At 42.9% G+C, this 15,272-nt stretch overlaps 1 pseudogene; it reads right to left on the bottom strand.

Moving 5' to 3' along the window:
* Positions 1 to 176: 176 nt before the first annotated feature.
* LOC136523033 (NEP1-interacting protein-like 2) lies at positions 177 to 3,380 on the bottom strand (annotated as a pseudogene).
* Positions 3,381 to 15,272: the final 11,892 nt, after the last annotated feature.

Raw genomic sequence — 15,272 nt, 5'->3', positions numbered from 1 at the left:
ATGCCAGATTAGAAGAAATTTATCTCAGTTTTATATCAATATATGCCCAAAATGAGGAAGAAGAGAAAACATGAAACTCAATCACTGATGAGTAAACCTTTGTTCACAATAGGGACAAGTGCAGGAATTTAATTTACATGCTACGTATCTTTCTTTCTATATGACGATGGTAGCAACTTTGTAAATGCATGACCGCATACCCAGAATCCAACATGATCTACCTACACATCCTGCCTACATACTGGGCATGAACCATGGTCAATGAACCATCTGTCCACACAAGGCTGATGGAAGGTGTGAGAGCACTTTGGCAACTTCCTCACTGTCTCTCCGCTAACAACATCCTGGGAGAAGGCAAACTGTCAGGACTTCCACATAAAGTTTAATTGAAACAGTAGAAATGCCTTTTCGACATCAGCACCAAAAGAATCCTAACCGAAGCATGTCATTTCAAGAGAAAAAAAAGAAGGCTAACTATAGCATCAGATACATACAAAACAAAATGTGAATACTTCAATACTTCCTCCTGTCATCAAAATACGATGTGTACGATAAGGTCTCTCTCTGTGTGGGTGTCTCTGTGTCCGTGTGTGTGGGCATCTTTGTGTGTGGGTGTGTGATGGACTATTACCATCACTATGCCATGGTTATAGGTGTAGGACATCAGTCTTTCACTCAGATTTTTTTTACTAATTTTTCAGCCTGCTAACTACAACAGCCCAATATGGATTTTACGAGCCTAAGTGCACAAAAAAAAGACAGCCCATGCCTGTTAACACAAGCTACAGCCCACGATGCAGCTGAGCCCATGGGCCTGTTTATTTAAAAGTTGAACTGCTGACGCATGCCTGTTTTGGCCGGAAAAAGTAAGCGTCAAACCTAAAAAACTATAAACGTCAATAACTTCTAAATTATTTAGATTAGACACATGCAAGATATACGTATACATTTATATTGGAAAATGATCGCAAAATCTCATAATTTTGAAATATTCTAAAAATATATTCTAGAACATAATGGTGATCAAGTTATTATATACTGAAGACCGTTCAAAGTCAAATGTGACATGGACTGGAGAGAAAATTAAAAACAAAAGCAAATATCAATTTTGTTCCATATATTGCGCACAAGCAGATAGTTTGAGCTATGCGATCTCACCAGAGATCCATCAAACTGCATACGGCACTTAAGGCAACTTGCCCTAAAATTTAGAAGTCCTTGCAATTTAAGGCAAGCAACCAGTAGGTGGACAATAGTGATCACCAGAGGAAACTATAATCAATCTATGAGCTGGAGTGATGTGCACTCCTGATTCAACTCCCACCATCTTAGTTTCAGTCAAATCACACTTTCCCCATGATTAATCAACTGCCAACTTCCAAAAGGCAATGCCATATGCACATCATATTAATTTATCAACACAAAACAAAGCAAGCTCCTAAACTGGCTTCTAAACAGTAAAATCCCCAGAGAATTAAGATTTTAGTGCAGGTTAGTTTTCCACTAAACAAATATGTAATGTGACATTAGTACCTGCAGGCAAATAGCGCAAGACACGTTTTCACGAATTGATTCCAGCTTCTGATCAGTCACCACATGATGTGGCAACTTCTTTAGAGTATCTTGTGAGAGCTCTTCGGATAAAACATCTTCAAGAACATCGAACAGATCAATTGTCCGCAATGCCAACCTGTTGGAAAATGTCTACTACCCCGATAAAAAAACATGGAAACCTTAAAACTACAAAACATCAACAACTTCAAATTATCTACTTTGAGAACTTGTAAGTTACATGTGTATTGTAGTATTAAAAATACTTGCAAAATTTCATAAGCTTCAAAAATGTTAAGAATATATTTGATTCAAAAACAGTGGTAAAGGTTATGTATCAAAACCATGTAATGTTGTAATGCGTTTATGTGCTTTCTGTCAAAGAGGATGCCACCAGTGGTAACTAAGACAACAAACTGACCTGCCAACGATATGCCATATATGGCGATGGCTCATACTGGTCTTGCACAAATCGAGCATGAAGGAGCTGTTCTATGAAATCCCCCTGGAAAATGCAACAGGTGATTCTCCTAAATGCACGTCCGCCATGAATCGCTGAAAATAATGTGATTGCAAAAATATAATTTCCATGGACTGGGTTGAAGGAACTAACAATACTATATACTTTCCATGGTCTGGGCTGAAGGAACAATACTAGCATATAAGAATTTCATAATTCCGATGGAGTTCCTGTAGCTAACGCAAGACAGATACACTCTACTGTTTGATTTTGCACAACAATCATGCCGGATGAATTTGAAGAAGTAGCTCACGGACCATGGAGGACGTGCTCTGCGGGCTCGGTCCGCCCTCCAGTAGGCGCGCGAAGCCTCGAGAACCTCGATGGAGAGCGCCGCCCCCGCAAAGGCCCCCAGGCCGGCTCCCCGGAGGACGCCGCTGTCGGAAGCTCGGCCGGCCAATGCGCAGGTGAACGCCGCCGTCAGTAAGGATGGCAACGGAGATGTACTCAGGTATCGTCGGAACGTTCTCTTCCTCGCTACGGAGAATTCATCCCGTCTCCGTCCCCGTTAACTGTCTCGGATATAGATTCTTACCCATTCTCGTACCCGTCGGGCATCAGTCGAGTAACAGATATCCGACGGGTACTACATACCCGATAAACAAGGATACTTGGGGTCGCAACTTTGTAATCAGAGACGTTTCTTCTTCACCCGGGTATAAGTGTCGAGGAGAAGGAGCGAGGTTGCGAGCAGGACGAGCAAAGATGGCAGAGAGACCGAACTGAGGAAGTGAGGAGCACGAGCGCTCGTGAGAGAGATGGTAAGAAAAAATTAAATTAGGGTTCCTAAAACACACAAACTATATATATGATTGTTCAGATTTAGGCTAAAATACCTATGTTGAGCTTCTTTGGTCTAATACTCGCATGACAGCTCAAATAGTCGGTTCCCCAACGGGTAATGGGTACGGATAACAAAGAACGTTCACGTACCCGCTATACCCATCGGAGATGAATTCTTGCCCATTTAGATGCCAGCAAATAAAGATATGATCACATCTCCATCCCCTAATAAATCAAACACCCGTCGGGTATCGGGCCGTTGCCATCGTGCGCGCGCTTACCAACGGCGAAGATGCCGGTGAGGGCCCCCGAGAGCAGCCTGGGGAGGCACGGCCCCGTCGCTACGCTTCGGCGCTCCTCTTCCGCCGACGCCGTTGGGAGAGGCGGCACTTCCATGACTCGAGCCTCACGGCACGGGGCGGTCCACCTCCACGCCTCCGCAAAACTAAAAGCCGAAGCCGATCGAGCGTCACGGTAGCTTGGCCTGGGTGGTTGGTTTTGCACGCGTGGTGGAGGAGCTCGCCGGGAAGAGAGGGAGAACAGGGAGGAGGGAGGGGCCAAGCCGCCAAGGGGACAGGCGTGTGAGCGCGTGACGCCGCCTGAAAACGATGTGCGGCTCGGCTCGGCTCGGCTGATGGGTAATGGGGGTTGCTGCATACCATAATTGGGCTGACAGGTGCAGCATGTCTATCACTACCAGGCTTCGAGACAGCCCGCTACAAGGCGTACCGTGCTTTCTAAAAAAAAACAGCACAAAAACAGACACGGCCTAATAATACCAAGCCGTGCCTTTTCAGGCCCGTGCCATGCCAGGCCGGGCAGCCAATTTTGCCATCCAAAATGAATGTACAGTACACAGGAGGCACTCATCACACACGGTCAGAGACGCTCGTTAATTCGTTATGTGCAATCAGGGGTGTCGCACGTTGTAGGCCACCGGCGCAACTGGCCACAGGTTAACCACATCCTATTTGCTAGTCTATGATAATAACACCATAAATTCGTGTGAACACACTAGACACACTTTAAGGCCCCGTTTGACAGGGCTCCGGCCCCCGCACCTGTCAGCCGCTCAGGGGCCAATAGGTGCCAGGGGAGCTGGAGCCGCGGAACCCGAAAAACGAGCTTCTCCGGCTCCGGCGGTGTTTGTGAGATAGGAAAGGATGAGAGAGAAAAACAGCTCTGGTGAACAGTACCAAGTGTCGGCCGCTCAGGGCCCAACAGGCCGGAGCCGGAGTCGCCGGAGCTTGGCCAAATGGGGCCTAAGTAAAACCAGACTTCCTGGCCATAACCTGAGATGATGGAATTTGTCTCCTCAAGAACATTCCATCTAGATACAGCGGTCGGCACTGTATGGAAATGACTAGGTACCAAAAACTTTAGCAGCCCTTCAACTTTTCCTCCACCAACTCAATGCAGTGGTATAGCACCAAAAGAACAAGATTTAACGTGCACACTATCTCATTTGTAATCTCATCAGCATCCTTTTCATTTTCCAACTGAATTTCCGCCACGGTTGGTCTTAATGGGGTCAGCCACTAGAAAGACCAAAACGTCTTATAATTTGGGACGGAGGGAGTACTGTGCAATGGACATACATCCCAGTTCCAAATCGGTAATGGAACTGATAAGATGTGTTTTTTTTGTCAATTTTTCCCATTCTTGTAAACCAGCAGAACGTAGGAAGGATTCCTCAGTTTTGCATCATCGCCTGATTAATGGATTAGAATTTGCATGTGCCACAATGGATTTTGAAAGATATGTGCGAATTGTGTGTTTGATCACCTTTTATCTTCCCCTTTTGGTCAGGAGAAAGATCTGGAAAATTGTTTCAGAAAGAGACATTGCACAAGGTGCACTTGGAGTACTCTCCGTTTTTTTTCAAGTGTCGTATTTGGTTTTGGGAGAAAGTCGCAAATAAGCGTCGTATTTTGGTCTGGCCGCACCGTTCGCTTGGTTCGTAGAGCCAGGAGTTAAAGAAACGCATCGTTCCTTCCATGCGCAGTTAAATCCGCATGCAGCCATGCACGAGCTAGCTTGCATGTTGCCGGTGAAGTACTACGCGCAAGTGCCGGGCTGGACGCTGGCGAGTGCTGCGCGCGCTTGGCTTGCATGGATCCATGCAGGAGTAATTGCCTAGCGCTGTGCACGAAGCAGCATTAATTGAATAGAGTACAGAAATGTGAAGACTTAGGGCTTGTTTCGTTCGTTTAGTAGCTACTAAATTTAGTAGCTTTTAGTCATTTTAGTAACTTTTTAACCAAACGTTATGACTAAAAGCTACTAAAAGGGCTTTAGTTCTCTAGTCCTCTCTAGTAACTTTGGAGTTACTAAAAATAACTAAACTGTTTAGTAGCTACTAAAGTTTAGTAGCTCCAACCAAACACCCCCTTAACTCAGAGTAAATCTCTGCCTTGGTCTGTGCACCAAAGCCCAATACGACACTTAAAAAAACGGAGGGAGTACGTTACTTTTGTTATGTATCTAGAAATTGCCAAAACTGTCTTATAATTTGAAATGGAGGGTATGCTTCTAAGGTTATTGCTCTTTGAAAAGGTATATATATGTGCATGACTTAAAAATTAGGAATAAGGTTATTGCTCTTTGGAAAGGTTCATTACCACTTCCAGACATGAATAAGGACATGCATGTGCATGACTTAAAAATTAGGAATAAGGACCGATGCCAGACCCCCAAGTGTTAATTTCAACTTTTGGTAAGATTGTTTTTAAAAATCTAACAATTTTGCTAACAAAGTTCATTGGATTTGACACAAGTTAGCATGTATAATATTAAACCAAAATGCTTAATTATGACCACAAAATAAGAAATCTACATCGATGAAAAAAATCCTGCAAAATTTTGAACCGTATTTCAAATGGTAGTTAAAATATTGCAGGAGTCGAAATGTAATGGATGCAAATACAGGCATAGCATGAATTGAAAGAACAAGAGTACATCATGGCTGTAACAAATTATCAATATCTGAAGATAAATTGTTAATGTTAAGTTTTTGGACGTTACCTCTTGAATCTATTATCAGAATAAATCGTAGCAAGTTTAGAGCTGATATTACCTGCATAGAAATAGGAAAAACGTGAAATATTCTAGGAAGTTATTTCCAGACAAAAACTGCACAATGTTGTGAAAACTGAAAACACAATTAGTAGGGCAGACAAGTAAAATTTACAATAACAGAGCACCTTAAATATAAACCACTGAACTAAACAACCCAATGATCAAAGACTGACGAACACATAGCACCAGAAGACCACCTTGCTCGACCACATGAAAGGAAAAAGGGTTACCGGAGGTAAGCAGATGGTCTTACCAAGGTGTGATGACTGTGGTGGGTGATGACCGGTGGGTGAGGTTGAGAGTGCATTTGCCCCCTACGTGGGTTTTGGTGTATTGATGACATCCAAATTAGGGACTAATGTGAACTTAATGAGATATGTCGTAACTATTAATCCCATGAAAGATTCAAAGAGTTGATAAAGATGAAATGGTATCCCTCAATTCTTGAAGTTGAAAAGGCGGACGAACTCAAAACGCTCTCCAAAAGTTTTAATTTTGTTTTTGAGTTTAGGATCCGCCGCACTATAAAGAGGGATGCAAATTTAGTTGGTCTGAGGAAGATAGAGTGCTCAAGCATTAAAATAAAATCAAAAGAGAGACACTCTAACACTCCACGAGCACATAGATTATTTTTCTGTGACTGTTGGTGTCGGAAGTCCTGACGTAAGCCGGAACTCCCGACAGTCGGAAGTCACGACTCTTGCCGGAAGTTCTGACTCCCAGTCACTTAGCTTGCGCGGTGACTGTGGACGTTAGAAGTCCCGACGTGAGTCGGAACTTCCGACAGTCGAAAGTCCTGATCCAAGCTGGGAGTCCTGACATCGGTGGTTCTGCTGGCCGGCTGTCTGCGCTCGTCGGAACTCTCGACGTACGTCGGAAGTTTCGACTGTCGGAAGTCCCGACCCAAGCCAGGAGTCCCGACATCAGCAGTGCTGGCTGGTTGTTTAACTGCGCACGTCGGAAGTCCTGACATTTGCCGGGAGTTCCGACATTGACTTGCACGCACGGACTTCTGACCCTATGTGAACAGTGTTTTCGGTTAACGTCGGAAGTCCCGAGATCTACGTCGGAACTTTCGACGTAGATCTGAACGGTTAAATTTTCACTTGGAGTATAAATACCACTCTCTTCACTTCTAACCATTACGGACTCATTTACAGCTGACCCACTTCGTGCTCAACAGCTCCCAAGCAACTAAAGCACCCCTCTTCTCCCCCCTTTGCTCCAATCTTCGATTCCCTTAGGGTTTTGAGTGAAAGGAGAGTGGATTAAGTGAAAGCATCACTTTGGAAAGCTTGAGCACTTGATTTCTTCGTCAAGCCGGTTGGTTTTGTGTCTATTACTCTTGGGGCCTTGCCCCTAGCTAGCTAGGTGTTGCCCAAGAGCTTCCATCTTGTGGAAGAGACTTGGGAAGTTTGTATTGCCCTTCGATTTCTTAGTGGAAAGCTCAAGTGACCTTTGTGGTCGCTTTGAGAGAGGCAAGGAGGTGGAAGAGACTCCGACCTTTGTGGTAACCTCAACAACGAGGACATAGAAGCTCCTTTGTGGGGTTGCCGAACCTCGGGACAAATCCTTGTGTCCTATGTGCTTGTTGTTGTGATTGCTAGAGATTACTTGTATTTGTTTGTCTCTTTCTCTCCCAAACTTCATTTTAGGGTTTGGACTCGATCTACAGTTTGGAGGCATTATGGCGTCAAGGGAGTGGCCCTACATCTTCACCAAACCACTAGGAAGTGGGGTTGTAAGATTATTTATCCGTAAAGTTAAATTTGGCACTGCTTTTGTAGTTGACGTAGGCGTCGGGACTGCTGACATTTTCGCTAGAACTTCTGACGATGTCGGGAGTTCTGACCCAAACGTCGGGACTTCCGACATTGACTGACAAATTTGAACTTAGCATTTGTAGTTATTTTTTAGATACGCCTATTCACCCCTCCTCTAGGCATTGTTAGATCCTTTCAATTGGTATCAGAGCGAGGTCTTCTCTTTGCGCTTCATCACGTGAGAAGAAACAATGTTGGAGTCCGACAAGATGCAAGCCGTTACCGCTGAGATGGCCAAAAAATAGCTGAAGAGTTGATGGCTACTCAAGTCAAGCTCTTTCAAGAAGAAATGAAAAAGATGCAAGATGAGATGAACAAGATGAAGGAAGAATTGAGCAAGAAGGTTGATGATGCAATAAGTGGCAAGAATGATACAAGTGACAAGAATGAAGCAAACAAAGATGCCGCTAGTGATATTGGAGCCGGTGAGCATACTCGTGGAAAGGGAATATATTCAAACATGAGCTTTGACTATGGACAACTCATAAAAGGCTCAACACTACTTACTCTGTCCGCCAACATTGGCAAGCCACCTCACTTTGATGGGACAAGATACACCGATTGGTCTTACAAGATGAAGATGCATCTCATTGCCGCAAGACTTTAGGAAGTTGTGGATGTTGGTGTGATGATTCCTACCGATGAAGATAGAGAGATAACTCCGGAAGAAGTGCACAACTTCTATCAAAATGCATAAGCCGTAGCATTGCTTGTGTCAAGCCTAGCTCCGGATGAGTTTAGAAAAGTGAATGGAATGGAAAGTGCAAAACAAATTTGGGATACTTTGAAAGTGTCATTTGAAGGAGATAAAAGTGTGAGAAAAGGCAACATTGAGTTACTTCATGGTGAATTGGAAAGATTTGTATTCTTGCATAATGAAACAACACAATCCATGTTTGATAGGCTCATGGCATTGGTCAACTGCATAAGAGCTCTTGGAAGCACCGAATGGGATGACAACAAGGTTGCTAGAAAGATGTTGAGAACCTATAGAGCCAAGAACAACATGCTAGCGTCTATGATCATGGAAAGGCCCGGTTATGATGAGATGACACCGCAAGAAGTTCTTTCAAAACTCAAACATCATGAGTGTCTAGATGAATATGCAATCAATGCTCACAATCAAAATCCTAATGCAATGGGATTCAACAAAAGTGCAGCCCTTAAAGCAACTCAACAACATGAAGGTCAAGGTTTAAGTCAAGAAAAGAAGAAGAAAGTGAAGGATGATTCCTCAAGTGGAGAAGAAGATTCTGATGCGGAGGTTGCATTTGTGATTAGAAATCTTAGAAAGTTTATGAAGAAGAAAAGCAACCGCAAGACCTATGGTGATGGAAAGAGAAGGTTCAAAAAGATATTTTGCTATGGATGTGGTCAAACCGGTCACTTCATAGCCGATTGTCCTAATGAGAAAAAGAAGCACAAGCACGACAAGAATGAAGACAAGAAGAACAAAGGCAAGAAGAGAGGTGAAGCTCATCTTGGGGAAGAATGGAAGTCAAGTGATAGTGACTCAAGTAATGATGAGAAGAAGGGAGCCGTAAACATCGCCATCCACCACTCTTCTTCACCGACCATGATCTTTCCTGACTCAACTTTACCACCAAAACTCTTCCCCAACCTATCTTCACCACCGAAGCTCTTCTCCAACCTCATCGACAACGACTACTATACCCCAACCTGTCTCATGGCAAAAGGGGAGAAGGTACATACTACACTCATTTCCTCTAGTGATGAGTATGATAGTTGTGATGATAGCATAGAAGAAATTAAAGCAACCATGATAAAGAAATTTGATAAAAAGGCCTTCACTAAAATAAAAACACTAATGATGAAATTAGAGAAGAGGGATAGATGCTTAGAGATGCAAGGAGATATAATCACTCAAGAGAGAGAGAAAAACCTTGCTCTTGAAGCATCTATTGCCGAGGAAAAGATGAAGGTTGAGAAGTTAACCGTTGAATTGTCTTTAGCCAATGACTCAATTGAGAAATTGACTAAGGAACATTTCTCGGTTAATGATCAAGTAGCTAGCATCAAGAATGAGAAGAGTATAGCTCAAGAAAGCCTCACAAGCTTGGAAGAAAAATATCAAAATCATGAGCTAAACTATAGTACTCTTTGAGCTAGCACTTCAACTTCTTCTAAGGCAACCGAAGACTCTAATGTCTCCATTAGTGTTGTTTGTAAAAGATGCTATAAAATTGATGTGAATGCATATACAACTAACCTTGTTGAGTTAGAGAAGAAAGACAAGGAGATTCATAGGTTGAAGATGATATTGAAGAATGGGTGTAAGTGTCAAGAGCAATCTAACAAGACTATATACAAGTCATCAAGGCACTCATCAATCAAGGAATGCATTGGCTATAATAGGTATGATAGAAAGGCCAATGGAAGAAACATGATCAATGGTGTGCATTGTTTGAAGTTCAACAAGGGCGTTGCTCTTGATGAGCTAATATGCAAGGCCAACAACAAGGTCTACATTCCAAAGATCCAACCTACAAGTAACAAGACAATCAAGACAAAGCAATCCGATGTCCCCAAGCCACAAGCACCACTTCCACGGTGCTATGCTAGTGACTATATGTGCTATTGGGGCAAGGATGACAAAATTGTGGTTAAGTATGTTGGTGCCCAAAAGAGAAAAGAAATTATGAGGAGTGTTTGGATGCCCAAGTTTTATGTGACTAACCTCCTAGGATACAAATCTTTTTGGCTACCTAAAACAAAAGCTTAATTTGTCCTTGTAGGAATATTCCTCTGGTGGAACAAGTTGGGTGTTGGATAGTGGATGCACCAATCATATGACCGGAGAGAAGGACATGTTCAATCATTCCAACCAAGTCATGATCAAAGTGGAAATATTGTGTTTGGTGACAATGGAAAAGGAGAAGTCCTCGGTTTGGGTAAAATTGCTATATCAAATGATAATTTCATTTCAAATGTTTTACTTATGAATTTGTTGAGATATAATTTGTTGTCCGTCTCACAACTTTGTGAGATGGGTTACAATTGTCTCTTTACAGATAAGGGTGTGGAAGTCTATAGAAGGGAGGATTCCTCTATTGCATTTATGGGTCATTTAAAAGGGAAACTCTATCTAGTTGATTTCACAACAAATAGAGTAAATCCCGAGACTTGTCTAATGGCAAAATCTAGCATGGGTTGGTTATGGCATCGTTGACTTGCCAATGTTGGGATGAGGAACTTGGCCAAACTTCAAAAAGGCGAACACATCATTGGACTAACAAATGTTTCTTTTGAGAAAGATAGGATTTGTAGCGCATGCCAAGCGAGAAAACAAGTTGGAGCTAAACATCCCATCAAGAATGTTGTGACAACCGAAAGGCCATTGGAGTTGCTTCATATGGACATATTTGGACCCATCGCTTATATGAGCATTGGTGGTAACAAATATAGTTTCGTAATTGTTGATGATTATTCTCGTTTCACTTGGATATTCTTTTTGCATGAAAAGAGTGAAGTCCAAGGTATCTTCAAGAAGTTTGCAAGAAGAGCCCAAAATGAGTTTGAAGTCAAAATCAAGAGAGTTAGAAGTGACAATGGGACGGAGTTCAAGAACACCATCATTGAAGAGTTTCTTGATAAAGAAGGAATCAAGCATGAGTTTTCGGTTCCATACACTCCACAACAAAATGGTGTTGTGGAGAGGAAGAACCGAACGCTCATAGAAGCCGCAAGAGCAATGTTGGATGAGTACAAGACTCCAACCAACTATTGGGCGGAAGCGGTCAACACGGCATGCCATGCTATCAACCGCTTATATCTTCACAAGAAAAGAGAAAAGACCGCCACGAACTTCTAACCGGTAAAAAGTCTAAGGTGCACTACTTTAGAGTTTTTGGATCCAAGTGTTTCATACTTAACAAGACATCCAAAAGCTCTAAGTTTGCACCAAAGGTTGATGAAGGTTTCATGCTTGGTTGTGGTACTGACGAACATGGATATCGTGTTTTTAGTAAAACCACCGGTTTGATTGAAATCGCGGTAGACGTGACTTTTGATGAAACCGATGGCTCTCAAAAGAAGCAAGTCAATGTTGAGATTGTAGGTAATGAAGAAGCTACACACAAAGCAATCAAGAAGCTTGCCATTGGTGAGGTAAAGCCCGTCAAAGATGAAGATGAAGACCATGTTGTGCATGATGATCTTGATCCAACCATTCATCATGTTTCATCCAATGAACACGGTGAAGCTTCCGCAACAAGAAATAATCAAGATGGGAGATCAAATGAAGCACAAGGTCATTCTCATGAAGATGGTGTCAACAATGAGCAAGCTCAACCTCAACTCAACAATGAAGAAAGAAGTGAAGTCAACCCTCCACAAGCTCATGATTATGATCCTCCAATCGATCATGACATGATGATGATGATGATGGCCCTATCCAAAGATCAACTCAAGTGCCACATCCTAGAGTGCATCAATCCATTCAACAGGATCATCCCGTTGATAACATATTGGGGAGCATTCGACGAGGGGTAACTACATATTCCCGTTTAGCAAGTTTTTATGAATATTACTCGTTTGTTTCTCCTTCGGAACCTCGTAGGGTGGAAGAGGCACTTGATGATCTGAATTGGATGATAGCCATGCAAGAGGAGTTGAATAACTTCACTCGGAATGAAGTCTGGTCCTTGGTGGAAAGGCCCAATTGGAACCAAGTGGGTCTTCCGCAACAAGCAAGATGAGCATGGCATGGTAACAAGGAACAAGGCAAGGTTGGTGGCTCAAGGATTCACTCAAATTGAAGGCTTGGATTTTGGGGAGACCTATGCACCGGTAGCTAGGCTAGAATCAATTCGCATTCTACTTGCCTATGTCGCCCATCATGACTTCAAGCTTTATCAAATGGACATGAAGAGTGCATTTCTCAACGGCCCCCTATCCAAGTTGGTGTATGTAGAGCAACCACCGGGCTTTGAAGACCCCAAGTATCCAAACCATGTCTACAAGCTCGACAAGACGCTCTATGGTCTCAAACAATCCCCTAGAGCTTGGTATGATTGTTTGAAGGATTTCCTACTCAAACAAGGTTTTGAGATAGGAAAGGCCGATGCTACTTTGTTTACTCGCAAAGTCAATAATGATATCTTTATTTGCCAAATATATGTTGATGGCATAATATTTGGTAGTACTAATGTAGCTTTTTGTGAGGAATTTAGTAGGATTATGACAAATCGGTTCGAGATGTCCATGATGGGAGAGTTGAAGTTTTTCCTTGGATTTCAAATCAAGCAACTCAAGGATGGCACATTTATAAGTCAAATCAAGTACACCAACGACATGTTGAACAAGTTTAACTTGGACAAGGCCAAACCCATCAAGACATCCATGCCAACCAATGGACATCTTGATCTTGATCAAGGAGGAAAGGACGTTGATCAAAAGGTATATCGCTCCATGATTGGATCACTTCTTTACCTTTGCGCATCTAGGCCCGATATTATGCTTAGCGTGTGCATGTGTGTAAGATTTCAAGCTAATCTGAAAGAATGTCATTTGATGGCTGTTAAGAGAATTTTTTGATATTTAGTGCACACTCCTAATCTTGGCTTGTGGTATCCTAAGGCTCCACTTTTGAGTTACTTGGCTATTCCGATTCGGATTATGCCGGTTGCAAAGTAACCTAAAAGAGTACTACCGGGACTTGCCAATTTATTGGTCGATCCTTGGTGTCTTGGAGCTTTAAGAAGCAAAATTCCGTTGCTTTGTCCACCGCCGAGGCCAAGTATGTGGCGGCCGGCGCCTGCTGTGCCCAACTACTTTGGATGAAGCAAACACTAAAGGACTTTGGATGTGAGTTAACCAAGATTCCACTTTTGTGTAACAACGAGAGTGTCATTAAGTTGGCATCATTTTTTGAGAGACCACGAAGCCAAAGGAGATATCGCTATTCATCATGTGAGCACCAAAAAGCAATTAGCCGATATCTTCACAAAGCCCCTAGATGAGTCAAGATTTTGTTCTTTGAGGAGTGAACCAAATATCATTGATTCTCGTAACGTGGCTTGATACCTTGCACACACATTTTGTTTGATCTAGTTAGGAGAAAAGAATTAAGAAAACATTGTGTGACACTTTCAAAATCTAATTTATAATTTTCATGTGTGACTATTGCTTTGTGTTGGTTGAATGAAATCTAGTCACTTGTGAAAATGTTAGTGTCCATCATATTTTTGCCCCTCATGGTACAGTGAGTGCAGGTTGAGGTGTTTTTCTGTTTCCCTGCGTCGGAAGTCCCGACGGCCTGAAGTCATGGCTCACGCCGGGAGTCCCGACCACCGAAAGTCCCGACGTAAGCCGGGAGTTCCGACGCAGATCTACGTTTTTGACCGCCACGTCATCTGTTTTGACCGCGCCGCACCATTTCACCTTCTCATTTACTTGGCCTGGTCCCTTCTACTGCAGTTATTCTCTTCCTCCCCTCCCTCCCATAGCCCCGCATTCCTCTCCATGTGCCACCCTAGCGTCTCCTCGTGTCGCCCTCGGTCCTTGTGCCCTGCCCGTCCGTGGCTCCGGCGTGCTTTGGGTCACCGGGAGCTCCGACGCCTTCTACTTTCTGGTTGTGCCGTCGGAGGTTTTGTCTTCTCCGCCCCCGTTCCACCGCCCGTGCATTGCTGTTCTTCCTCCGATCGGTGGTGGAGATTTCATTGGTGGTGCTGCTCGTGCTCGTGGATTAGTTCGTGCCCTGCGATTTCGTCTTTCTCCATCTCCTCCTTCCTCGATTCAAGGTACTACCGTGGAGGACTACATGCAAGAGGATGATGATGATGATGACGACGGTGGTGACAATGATGGTGATCAAGATGACTGATGACTATGAGGATGAGTAGTTGGATATTCACGTGGCCTACGCCTTTTGGCACTTGTTGACAAAGGGGGAGTGTTAGGCTTTGATTTCTCTTGTAATAAGTTAGTTGGTCTTTTTGTTTTGGAACTTTAAAACCTTTAGCGTGTATGAACTATGTCGTGTGGTGGCAAGCTTGTGATGGACAACTATCTATATGTGTTTGTGATGAATGATTATAGGACAAGTTATGGTTATCTATTCATCTTATTAGCTTATACTTGTCTCTACTTATGATGATGAATGCATTTTGGATGGCCATGTGTTGCTTGAAATTCTATTTTGAAATCTTGGCCATCATATTCTCTTTTACCTATTTTGTGAAATAACATGTCATATTGCATTTCTTTTCACGAATGTATATTTGTTCACACACACTTGTTGCACCCCACGGATTGCAAAATTTAGGGGGAGCTTTTGTCTTGAGGTATGCAAATCATGTATAGATGATTCTAATTGATATTCTAATTCATGCATACATCAAGGGGAGCTCTTCATAAATTTTGTGGTTCAAAAGCTTTAAATTCTTTCATTCTTATAAAAGCCTAAGTTGGTTGTCATCAATTACCAAAAAGGGAGAGATTGAAAGTGCATTTGCCCCCTATGTGTTTTTTGGTGTATTGATGACATCCAAATTAGG

Source organism: Miscanthus floridulus, chromosome 18 (genome assembly GCF_019320115.1).
Source record: "Miscanthus floridulus cultivar M001 chromosome 18, ASM1932011v1, whole genome shotgun sequence".
In the NCBI taxonomy this organism is placed as follows: domain Eukaryota; kingdom Viridiplantae; phylum Streptophyta; class Magnoliopsida; order Poales; family Poaceae; genus Miscanthus; species Miscanthus floridulus.
The sequence above is the reverse complement of the archived record's forward strand: the minus strand, read 5'-3'. Positions and strand labels throughout refer to the sequence as shown.